The sequence below is a fragment of the Alosa alosa genome, chromosome 5, assembly GCF_017589495.1.
Source record: "Alosa alosa isolate M-15738 ecotype Scorff River chromosome 5, AALO_Geno_1.1, whole genome shotgun sequence".
NCBI classification, from domain to species: domain Eukaryota; kingdom Metazoa; phylum Chordata; class Actinopteri; order Clupeiformes; family Clupeidae; genus Alosa; species Alosa alosa.
The window spans coordinates 34,537,568-34,548,530 of record NC_063193.1 but is presented as its reverse complement, the minus strand read 5'-3'; positions in this window follow the sequence as shown (position 1 = coordinate 34,548,530).

Genomic DNA, 10,963 nt, shown 5'->3' with positions numbered 1-10,963 from the left:
TATCACATATATCACATACATACACCGACACACACACCGACACACACACACACACACACACACACACAGACATATACAAACACACAGACACACACACACACACACACACACACAGACATATACAAACACACAGACACATACACACACATCTACACACACACACACACACACACACACACGCCTACACACACACACACACACACACACATGCAGGGCCCCCTCTGACTGTCCGGTGGATATGAGGAGGACCCATCTGTGAGGCCATCTGTTGCTACTGGTCCTTCCTCACACCTGAAGCCTTTTACTGCTCACCTCTTTATATACAGACACCTCTTGTGCCAGAACACACACACACACACACACACACACACACACACACGCACACACGCACACACACACACACACACACGCACGCACGCACACCAAACACACACTAATAAACTCATACACACTCCACACACCCACACAAAGGAACATACACATAAACACACGCCCACACACTCTTCACAAAACATACTGTACACACTCACACACACACCAACACACATACACACTTTATAAACCCATATACATTTCACACACCCTCACAAAGAAACACACACACGCCCAGACAACCTTCACACCCACACACTCTTCACACACACACAGAGAGAGAGAGAGAGAGAGAGAGAGATACACCCTTCACACACACCCACATAGAAACACACACACACACACAGACATTTTTTCAAATCACGTCTTTCGTTCCACACACTCTTTGTCCTGGACTTCACTGCAAGGCCCACACACACACACACACACACACACACACACCCACACACACACACACACACACACACACACACACACACCCAAACACACCCACACACACACACACACACACATATACTTTCAATTCTGTTTGCTTTTGGAAGATCAAAAAAGCAAACAACTCCGCTGTTGCTTTGAGATTTGGGCGGCTACAAAACAAGCTACACAAGCCTGCTGCTCATCAACATTCAGCTGCTCAATTCTGGCTTCATGCTGGGCATGCAAATGACCATCAGATACTGATACCTACAGTATGACATGATGAGCATCAGTTCATCATTTCAGATCATTTCATAACTTCACAGTGGTCTTCCTATATCAGGAACTCAACCTTAATCACAGTGGGACATCCACTATCAAAAAAACCTAAATAAAAGCCGTACTCACCGTGTTCTAGCTCTTGAAGAGTTGTTGGGATTTAACACTTAAAGTTTTACTGTGATCTTCCTGTGCATCTACACCAGCCAAATCATGTGAAGTTGGTTGCTCTAGTCTCTTCCCAGCAGTCTGTGTGTGAGCCTGCCACGCACGCACACACACACAGACACGCACGCACACACACACAGACACGCACGCACACACACACACACACACACACACACACACACACACACACACACACACACACACACACACACACACGCTGCAGCTACCAAGAGGAGCGCTGTGCCACTTATGCCCTGTTATCTGGCTAGCTCCCGAGAAAAGGATGAATATTTCACTTTATTTCTGTGCCGTGTTTAATTAGTCTTTTGATCACAGAGTGAATGGTTAAATGTGTTTCCTTGCCATATGCCAACCCTCTCCTTGCACACTCTATCAGAAGATGTATTCAACAATACCCTTGCAGACGCCATGTGTTGTCTTAATACATGTATTAAGGTATTGTTAGAGAGATTTTCAACAGCCTGACGTATGGGTATAACGGTGTAATGTCAACATTATTGCTTACTGTCATGACAGGTCTCATAAGGTCTGACATCATTATTGCTAGTTAGCGCAGGATATAGACTGCTACAACATGACAGTTTGTTCCTCTATTGTACCTGGTTAGCAATCCTGATATTCATCCTAATTAAGGATTATGAGCATGGGCATGCTGGTGTAATTGCATGGCTACAGCACCTGTGGTGACATAATTAAAGCAATGCTATGGCAGTGTTCTCACTGCGAGTTCAAATGAAGCATGGCTCCATTAGACCGATACATCCTCTGTGTGTGTGTGTGTGTGTGCTGGGGGGTCAGCATTCTAGGGGCCACCCACACACCACTACAGACATGCAAAAATACAGTAGACATATAACCTTGACACTCAAGCATACACATGCACACACACCTGCAAGGATTCATACACACACACACAGGGTGCGATTTGTAGGGGGGGATGGTGAGGATTTCCCCCCCTCTGGTTTTCCTATCCCTACCTCTGCTAAATTATTTTTATCGTCGGGGGGGACAACATTTATCCCCCTCTGCCCCTCATATTGGTTAATGCTACTTCATATAAGTAAAGCGCTGCAACGTGAGAACAGCACCGTCACCGTCAGCATTGATGACACAGTGGCTGCGTGATAACTTAATTTGGCCTTGATCGTGCAGGACATTTCAGAATGTCGAGTGTGTAATCCATCATAAATGGCTAGGTTCAATGGAAAAGTTAGCTGGACAAATGAAAGAAAACGAGAAGGATTCAGTGAAGCATAATAATGTTTTAGAACCTTCAAAATTAGAAAACTGATGCAACTGAGATGGAGGACAACTGCACGTAGAGTAGAACGTAGGCCTATTGTCCGAAGGAACTTACATTAAATGAGGAGATATTTGCTGAATGTCACAAATAGTGTTACAGAAATTGCTTGGCATCGCTTATTCAATGGCTCTCTACCGAAACACCTATAGTTTGCGGAGGACGAACGAGAAAGCACTCGTTTGATAAATCAGACAGTAGTAGACAAATAACTTTTAGAAATAATCTGTACTGCAAACACGAATGTTGGTGGGTATTTAAACTATCTAGCGGGTGTTTTAACAGCTGCAAGAAATAGAAGCTTCGTGGTCTTTCTGTTCTGGTTCGTAAATTATTTTCATAAAACTTCAAGTTGCCCTATAACTTTACTCTCCAAACTCTTCACTGCACTGTAGGCAATTAACTGACAGTATGATAGGCTATTTATTTTCTGTAGGCTACAATAAACACATTTATGTTTTCAACTTTTGCAATATTACGCACTTGGCTACTGAACGCAAATCAGCAGCGTGTAGCGCAATGTGTAGGCTATTTGGTTACCAACTAACACTGTTAGCCAATTCACTAACTTAAGATTCAGTGCCATCATATACAAGGTTTTTTTACACAACAAATACAGAAAGGATGGAGGCAGCAAAAGTAGAGAAGTCATTTCAGATGGGGCAAGAACAAGGTGAATTTGTATGCTTGTCAAAACGTAGTCCTACCCTGCATTAGAGGAGCTGATCATCATACCAAGCACACTCGCTGTTTAAAGTCATACACCACGGTAAACTAAAACTAAAATGTTACAAAGGTGGCAAAAATAATATAGGGTATTATTAGCCATGACATTACTAGGCTATGAATCGTTCGTTCATTTTTTGTTTTTTTGGGTGGTGGGGGGTTATAGGGTTTACAAACTTATTCAAAATCATCCCCCTCTGTTTTTACACAAATCGCACCCTGCACACACACACACACACCTGAAAGCATTCATTCACACACACACACACACACACACACACACACACCTGCAAGCATTCATACACACACACACACAGGCATAAACACACACACACACACACACACACAGGAATGAACACACATACATCACACACACAATGCTGAACAAGTGAGTGATTTGAGGGCAAGCTAGGCTCTCTCTCACACAAACACACGACAGACGATGAAACTAGTAACACAGCTTACTGTGTCCTCTGGAATTTCAAGCTTCTTGTCCCCTCAATATGAGCGTTTGGACTAAGGACTGTGAGACTGAAGTGTTTTTTTTAAAGACGTTATATCCCAACTCGTAATGCTCATCTCAATGCTATATAAAACAGATGAAATGAAAACAAACACTGGATGAAAGAAAACACAATTCGTGACTGATCATAGGTGGCAACCAAATTAAAAGAAAACTCCCTGATGACTTAACCAATTAATTTTCTAATCAATCAAGAGAGCAATCTATCAACTAACCAGGAAGTCAATAAGCTATTTGTTTTGTTTGTCAGGCAGTCCACTCATTTACTGTAGCATCAATCAAAACACATAGGCTGTTAGAGCACACACACACACACACACACAACACACACACACACACGCACACTCACACACACATACACTATACACACACACACACACACACACACACACACACGCACGCACAACACACACACACACACACACACACACATACACCATACACACACACACATATACACACACACACACACATACAGACACACACACACACACCACACACACACACACAGACACACACACACACACACACACACACACACCACACACACACACACACACACACACACATACAGACACACACACATACAGACACACACACACACACATACACCATACACACACACACACACACACATACACACACACACACACACACACACACAAAATTGCAAATTACTGCAGAGTCCCTGAAGCAGAATTTGCCACCTCTCAGTGGAGTGTATTTATTGAGAGTTAAGTGCACTCTGTAACTACATAAATGTCAGATTAGATTAATTACTAAAATATTCCTTTAATCATGGACTGCCTCTAGAACCCTGCCTCTAGAACCTTAGTGGCTGCTGCCAGAAATGTGCCAAATTCATGTGGGATCTCTGTGTAAACAATACTGGATCATGTGGGATCTCTGTGTAAACGATATCAGATCATGTGGGATCTCTGTGTAAACGATATCAGATCATGTGGGATCTCAAACGATACCAGATCATGTGGGATGCCATATCCACATCACTAGACGCAGTACATGTGTATAGTATAAGTATATATACTCTTTTGATCCCGTGAAGGAAATTTGGTCTCTGCATTTATCCCAATCCGTGAATTAGTGAAACACACTCAGCACACAGTGAACACACAGTGAGGTGAAGCACATACTAATCCCAGCGCAGTGAGCTGCCTGCATCAACAGCGGCGCCAGGGAGCAGTGAGGGGTTAGGTACCCGTTCAGGACCAGCCGTGCCTACTGGTCGGGGTTCGAACCGGCAACCCTCCGGTTACAAGTCCGAAGTGCTAACCAGTAGGCCACGGCTGCCCCTAAACGTTACATTATTGCTAACCCTGTGCCCTATTGCCCAACCCCACACTGCATCTGTGCCCTATTGCCCAACCCCACACTGCATCTGCACTGATTGCATTCGGCACTGTTCACTTACGCGTGTCCAGGTCTACAAACCACATTATTCCTGCCTGCCTTGTAATCTTGCTATGAAAATGCTGCCATCACAATACCTCCAGTGAAATGACCTATCCATTTGATAAAGCCAGCACAATGACCACTTCTCCCCACGGCCTTGGAGCAGATGAGTAACACACACACACTGAGTCAAACCCTTATTTAGTTTAAGGCTTGTCACTAAATTCAACTGAATCTCAGGCTTTGCTATTCACCTTATTCAGCCCTACCATTTTTAAATTCCACGTTGTTCTTTGAACTTCGGCCGGCAGCTACTGCCTAGTTTCATTGGGATAACACGGCAGAAGAGGATAGAGAGGCTAGTTAGCTTCAGTGGGATAACACGGCAGAAGAGGATAGAGAGGCTAACTTGGGAGGAAAACGACAAATGCCATCAGGAGGCAAAATCCTAAATAAACGTTCCTAACTTTAGGATGACCCATAATATATGGTGCCAGTCATCTCGATAGAGCTCTCATTCCACACACAATGATGTACTGCTCAATCGAAGTTCGAGACAATGTGAGCAGTTAGCACCCCCATGTTTTAAGTGCTGAATAAGGTGAATATGGTGCCGAACTACTACTATTACTACTATACTGCCACTACTACAACAACTAATACTACTACTACTACTATCACCACTACTACTACTACTATCACCACTACTACTTTATTTATTTTACATTTTTATTTTTACTATTTTATTTTATTATTTTTATTTATTTTATTTATTACTACCACGACGATGATGATTACTTACTTATTTTTTACTTTATTATTTACGACGAAAAGATGATTACCATTTATTTATTATTTATTATTTTTACGACGACGATGACATTATTTATTTATGACAATTTATTTATTTATTTACTTTATTACTTTATTTATTTATTATTTATTGATGATGATGATGACATGATGACATTTTACGATGATGATGATGATGATGATGATGATGATGATGATGATGATGATGATGATGATGATGATGATGATGACATTTACTATTTACCATTTACGATGATGACACGATGATGATGATGATGATGATGATGATGATGATGATGACATGATGATGATGATGATGACATGATGATGATGATGATGATGACATGATGATGATGATGATGATGATGATGATGATGATGATGATGATGATGATGATGATGATGATGACATTTATTATTTATTTATTTATTTATTTATTTATTTATTTACGATTACCATTTATTATTTACGACACGATTATTTATGATGATGATGATGATGATGATGATGCCACCACCACTGCTACTACTACTACTACTATCACCACTACTACTACTATTACCACTACTACTACTACTACTACTACTACTACTACCACCACCACTACTACTACTACTACTACTACTACTACTACTACTACTACTACTACTACTATCACCACTACTACTACTACTACTACTACTACTACTACTACTACTACTATCACCACTGCTCCTCATCTCTGCTCTGGCCCTGCTTAGGCTAGGATGCGGCCCTGCTCTGGCTAGGATGCGGCTCAGATATGGCTCAGATGTGGCTCATATGCAGCCCTGCTTTTGGATCCGATCAGAGCCAGGGCCGACTCAGGGAGGGCTGCTGTGGTTGGACAGACCGGCTGGAGAAGTCTGAAGTCCCCCAGGAGCATGCTGGGTAGAATCGCAACAAAGCCATCCACAGGAAGTGAAGAAGGTAGAGTAGGAGGAGGAGGAAGAGGAGGAGGAGGAGGAAGACGAGGAGGTGGAGGAGGAAGACGAGGAGGTGGAGGAGGAAGACGATGAGGTGGAGGAGGAAGAGGAGGAGGAAGAGGAAGACTCCACACACAGCCCACAGCATGACCCTCTATCGGTTACAGCACTCTTTTGAAAAACACTACAGCGCTCTCTTGAAAAACACTACAGTGGGGCAGAATGATGAACCATTAACAAGCCATTAACGATTCAGCGCAGAAAAATGAGCCACTTAGCCCAGACAGTAAATCCTCCCGCGTTTGTCCTTTCGGATCATTTTTTGGAAATAAATACGGGAGCAAAGCGTCAGCCAGGAAAACACATGGTTGTGGGAGGACGGCATGTTGACGCCAGCGCGGCAGTGAAGAATACATTAGGACTGCCGAAGCGCTCTCTCACAGATTTACTGATCCCCAGTAATTGCCCTCTGAGCGAACAAACCAATGAGAGAGTGAGCTAGCGCGCTCCTCTTCCTCCTCCTCCTCCTCTTCATCTCTGCTGCTCCTGAGCTAGCGCGCGGATGAAAGGGCAAGGCATGTTGAGTGCGAAAAATCACACTTATTGCAGAAGGTGCAACCCTTCTCTGGCTGAGTAATGAGATCTAACCTCCGCATAACGTAGATCCGCGGCCCAGCCAATTAGCACTCAGTGGTGGTGCAATAGGCCCGCAGCTTCAGCTCAAATACGGAGATATACTGCGCAAGTTCGGAGTCGCAGTCTTAACTTCATCATGCTGCTTGTGTACACAGGAGCACCGCATGCCTCAGCACGACACCCCTTTATATAGATAGATAGATAGATAGATAGATAGATAGATAGATAGATAGATACTTTATTGATCCCAGGGGATCATTTAGAAAATGACTCCAGCACCTGAATGGATTCATGTGACACTCCTGCACTGATAGAGCGATGTCTTGCATGTGTGCAGAGTTGCACTGATAAAGCGATGTCTTGCATGTGCGCAGAATTGCGGGCTTAACATCCCTGTGTCTTTTGACCGTGTCCGCTCGACAGCAGCACACTCAGAGAATGGACACAGTTGACAAACTGATGTGCTGACAGCCTATGAGAGCTCCAGTCTTAAGAGCTCCCCTTGTGTTGCCTTGATCTTTCAAAACAACTCTTGGTGTCAAATTCACAAATTCACAAATTTACATAAAGTTGCGGAATTTTGAACACTAATATTATTTAGCAAAAGGCACATACATCTTAACAATCCAGTGTTCTTTGAACTAACACACATGTCACATGCTCAACATCAGATTAATATATTAGACAAATATAATCTGGTGCAAAATATTGCATTACTTGATATGTGAATGGCTTCATCTAATTCTCAGTTGAAGAGCGGACATACTGTCCATGCGGTGCTATGATTTCCTGTGTTGTATCAGTTTGCAGAAGCATCCTCACATCCACCGCATCCTCACATCCTCACATCCACCGCATCCCAACAGCAGCAGTGCCGGCCCGGCTCAAGGCCACAGCCTCTCCTGGAGAGCTTGCTTCCTGTGTGGCGCTGCTGGCTGGGAGCTGATGAGTGACGGGCTCCGGTGAAGGGTGAAGGAGACTCGGCTGCACGCCACGCCACTCCACGCCCCACTCCATTCCGCACCCTCCACCACTGACAGCTCCGACACGGCCTCATCGGACTCACATTTTACACTCTATTTGTGTGGAAACACTCCAGCGGGTCCGTAAATAGCCAATTATTCCCCCCCGGGCATACAATGCCACGAGAGCACACTGACCCCAGCACACACTGCCAAGAGAACGCACTGACAGCTGCGCTGAATTTATCAGCAGCCATTAGCAGACAGACGCCTGCTTGCGCTCAGCGCACCGACAGACACAGAGTGGGCACAGACACAGAGTGGTCATCTCTTGCCCTCAGCGCAGCGACAGGCACAGACACAGAGTGGGCACAGACACAGAGTGGTCATCTCTTGCCCTCAGCGCAGCGACAGGCACAGACACAGAGTGGGCACAGACACAGAGTGGGCACAGACACAGAGTGGTCATCTCTTGCCGTTTCATCAGGTCGTAATGGACTGCTGCCCGACTGCACGGCGCTTGCCCTCCGACATCCGCTTGCTCAGGAAATGACAATCTAAGAAGCTCATCCTCCATCACTATCTTTAATCTGTCTGTAAGATAATGCACAAGTGTGTGTGTGTGTATGTGTGTGTGTGTGTGTGTGTGTGAGCAGGCATATGTCAGGCATGCTGGGTGCTCCCCATGGGCTCTTTGTTTTGGGTGGATATGGGGCACTTGGGGGCTGGGGGGCACTGGGGGGGGCAGCAGGCTGGTGTCATGCTTAACCCCTCACTAATCCAGCATTAGTAGCAGACCCCATCCACACACACACACACACACAGACCCACACGCGTCCGAGAGCATGCAAGCAAGCACATCGACATAAGGACACACACACACACACACATTTACACACATAAACATACACATGCTAGCACATACAGTACATAGATATTAAAACACACACACTCCAGATACACACACATACACACACACACTCCACGTACACAGACACACACACACACACACACACACACACACACACACACACACGCGCGCACCTCAGTCCCTATGCCTCATCACTTGAAGAGATGTGGATCCAGTAAAGAGGACTAGAGAGGATTAAATGCATGTGATCGCTCTACTTCTGCTCTCCCTCCCTCTCTTTCTCTCCCTATCCCTCTCTCTCTCCCTCTCTCTCTCTCTTTCTCTCTCTTTCCCTCCCTCTCTCTCTCTCCCCCTCCCTCTCGCTGTCTATGTCTTTTAGAAGCGCTGCATCTGTGTGTTTATCTGTGTGTGATTTTAATAACAATAATGACTACTGTAATGCCCTGCTCTTTGGTGTCTCAGCAGGCTACAATACATTCAAAATTCCGCTGCAAGAGTTCTCACCCGTACCAGGCCCTGGCAACGTATCACTCCCATCCTCCATCAACTACACTGGCTCCCTGTACAATACCGTATTCAATTCAAAATCATCCTTCTTGTCTTCAAAGCACAACATAATCTTGCACCCTCTTATCTTTCAAGCCTCCTGACCCCTTACCAACCAACCCGCACCTTACGCTCCACTGATGCCCACCTCCCATCCACCCCCACTGCACATCTCCGTTCCATGGGTGACGGGGCCTTTAGCGTGGTCGGCCCCAAACTCTGGAACTCCCTCCCGCTTGCACTACATCAAAGCACTTCCCTGTCCACCTTTAAATCCATGTTAAAATCTCACCTCTTCACTCTTGCTTTTCCTTCCTCCTCATAACCAGGCCTCCTCCATCCCACTTGCTCCTCTATTACTGTTTTATTTTATTTTATTCTACTTTTGTTGGCAATGTCTGTCTCCTGCTGAATGTATAGTGTGTTTTACTAAGTGTACTGTCTATTTGTACTGTCCCTGTATATGTTGCTTTTATGTCTATGTTCTCTTGTATACTGTCTCTGTTTGATGTTTTTATGCTACTCTTATGTCTATATCCTTTTCTCTTATTGTACAGTGTCCTTGGGTGACTTGAAAGGCGCTTTAAATAAAATGTATTATTATTATTATTATTATTATTATGGAGGCTTAATAACGCCTCTCAGTGCTCCACTGGACATGCCGAGTCCCTGACCTGCATACTACACCGTAGACCAGGTCAGCGTGATCAGTGGACAATGCGAGTCCCTGACCTGCATACTACACTGTAGACCAGGTCAGCGTGATCCGCTGGCCCAGATCGGTAATGGAGGACTCTGTCCCGAATGCTCTTGGTGGATAACGAGAGCAGGCTGCAATGTGTTTAAAATATATATACCATCTTGTCTTTAAATATATATACCATCTTGTCTTTAAATATATATACCATCTTGTCTTTAAAATATATATACCATCTTGCCTTTAAAAATATAGACTATGGGTCTGTTCGAAAT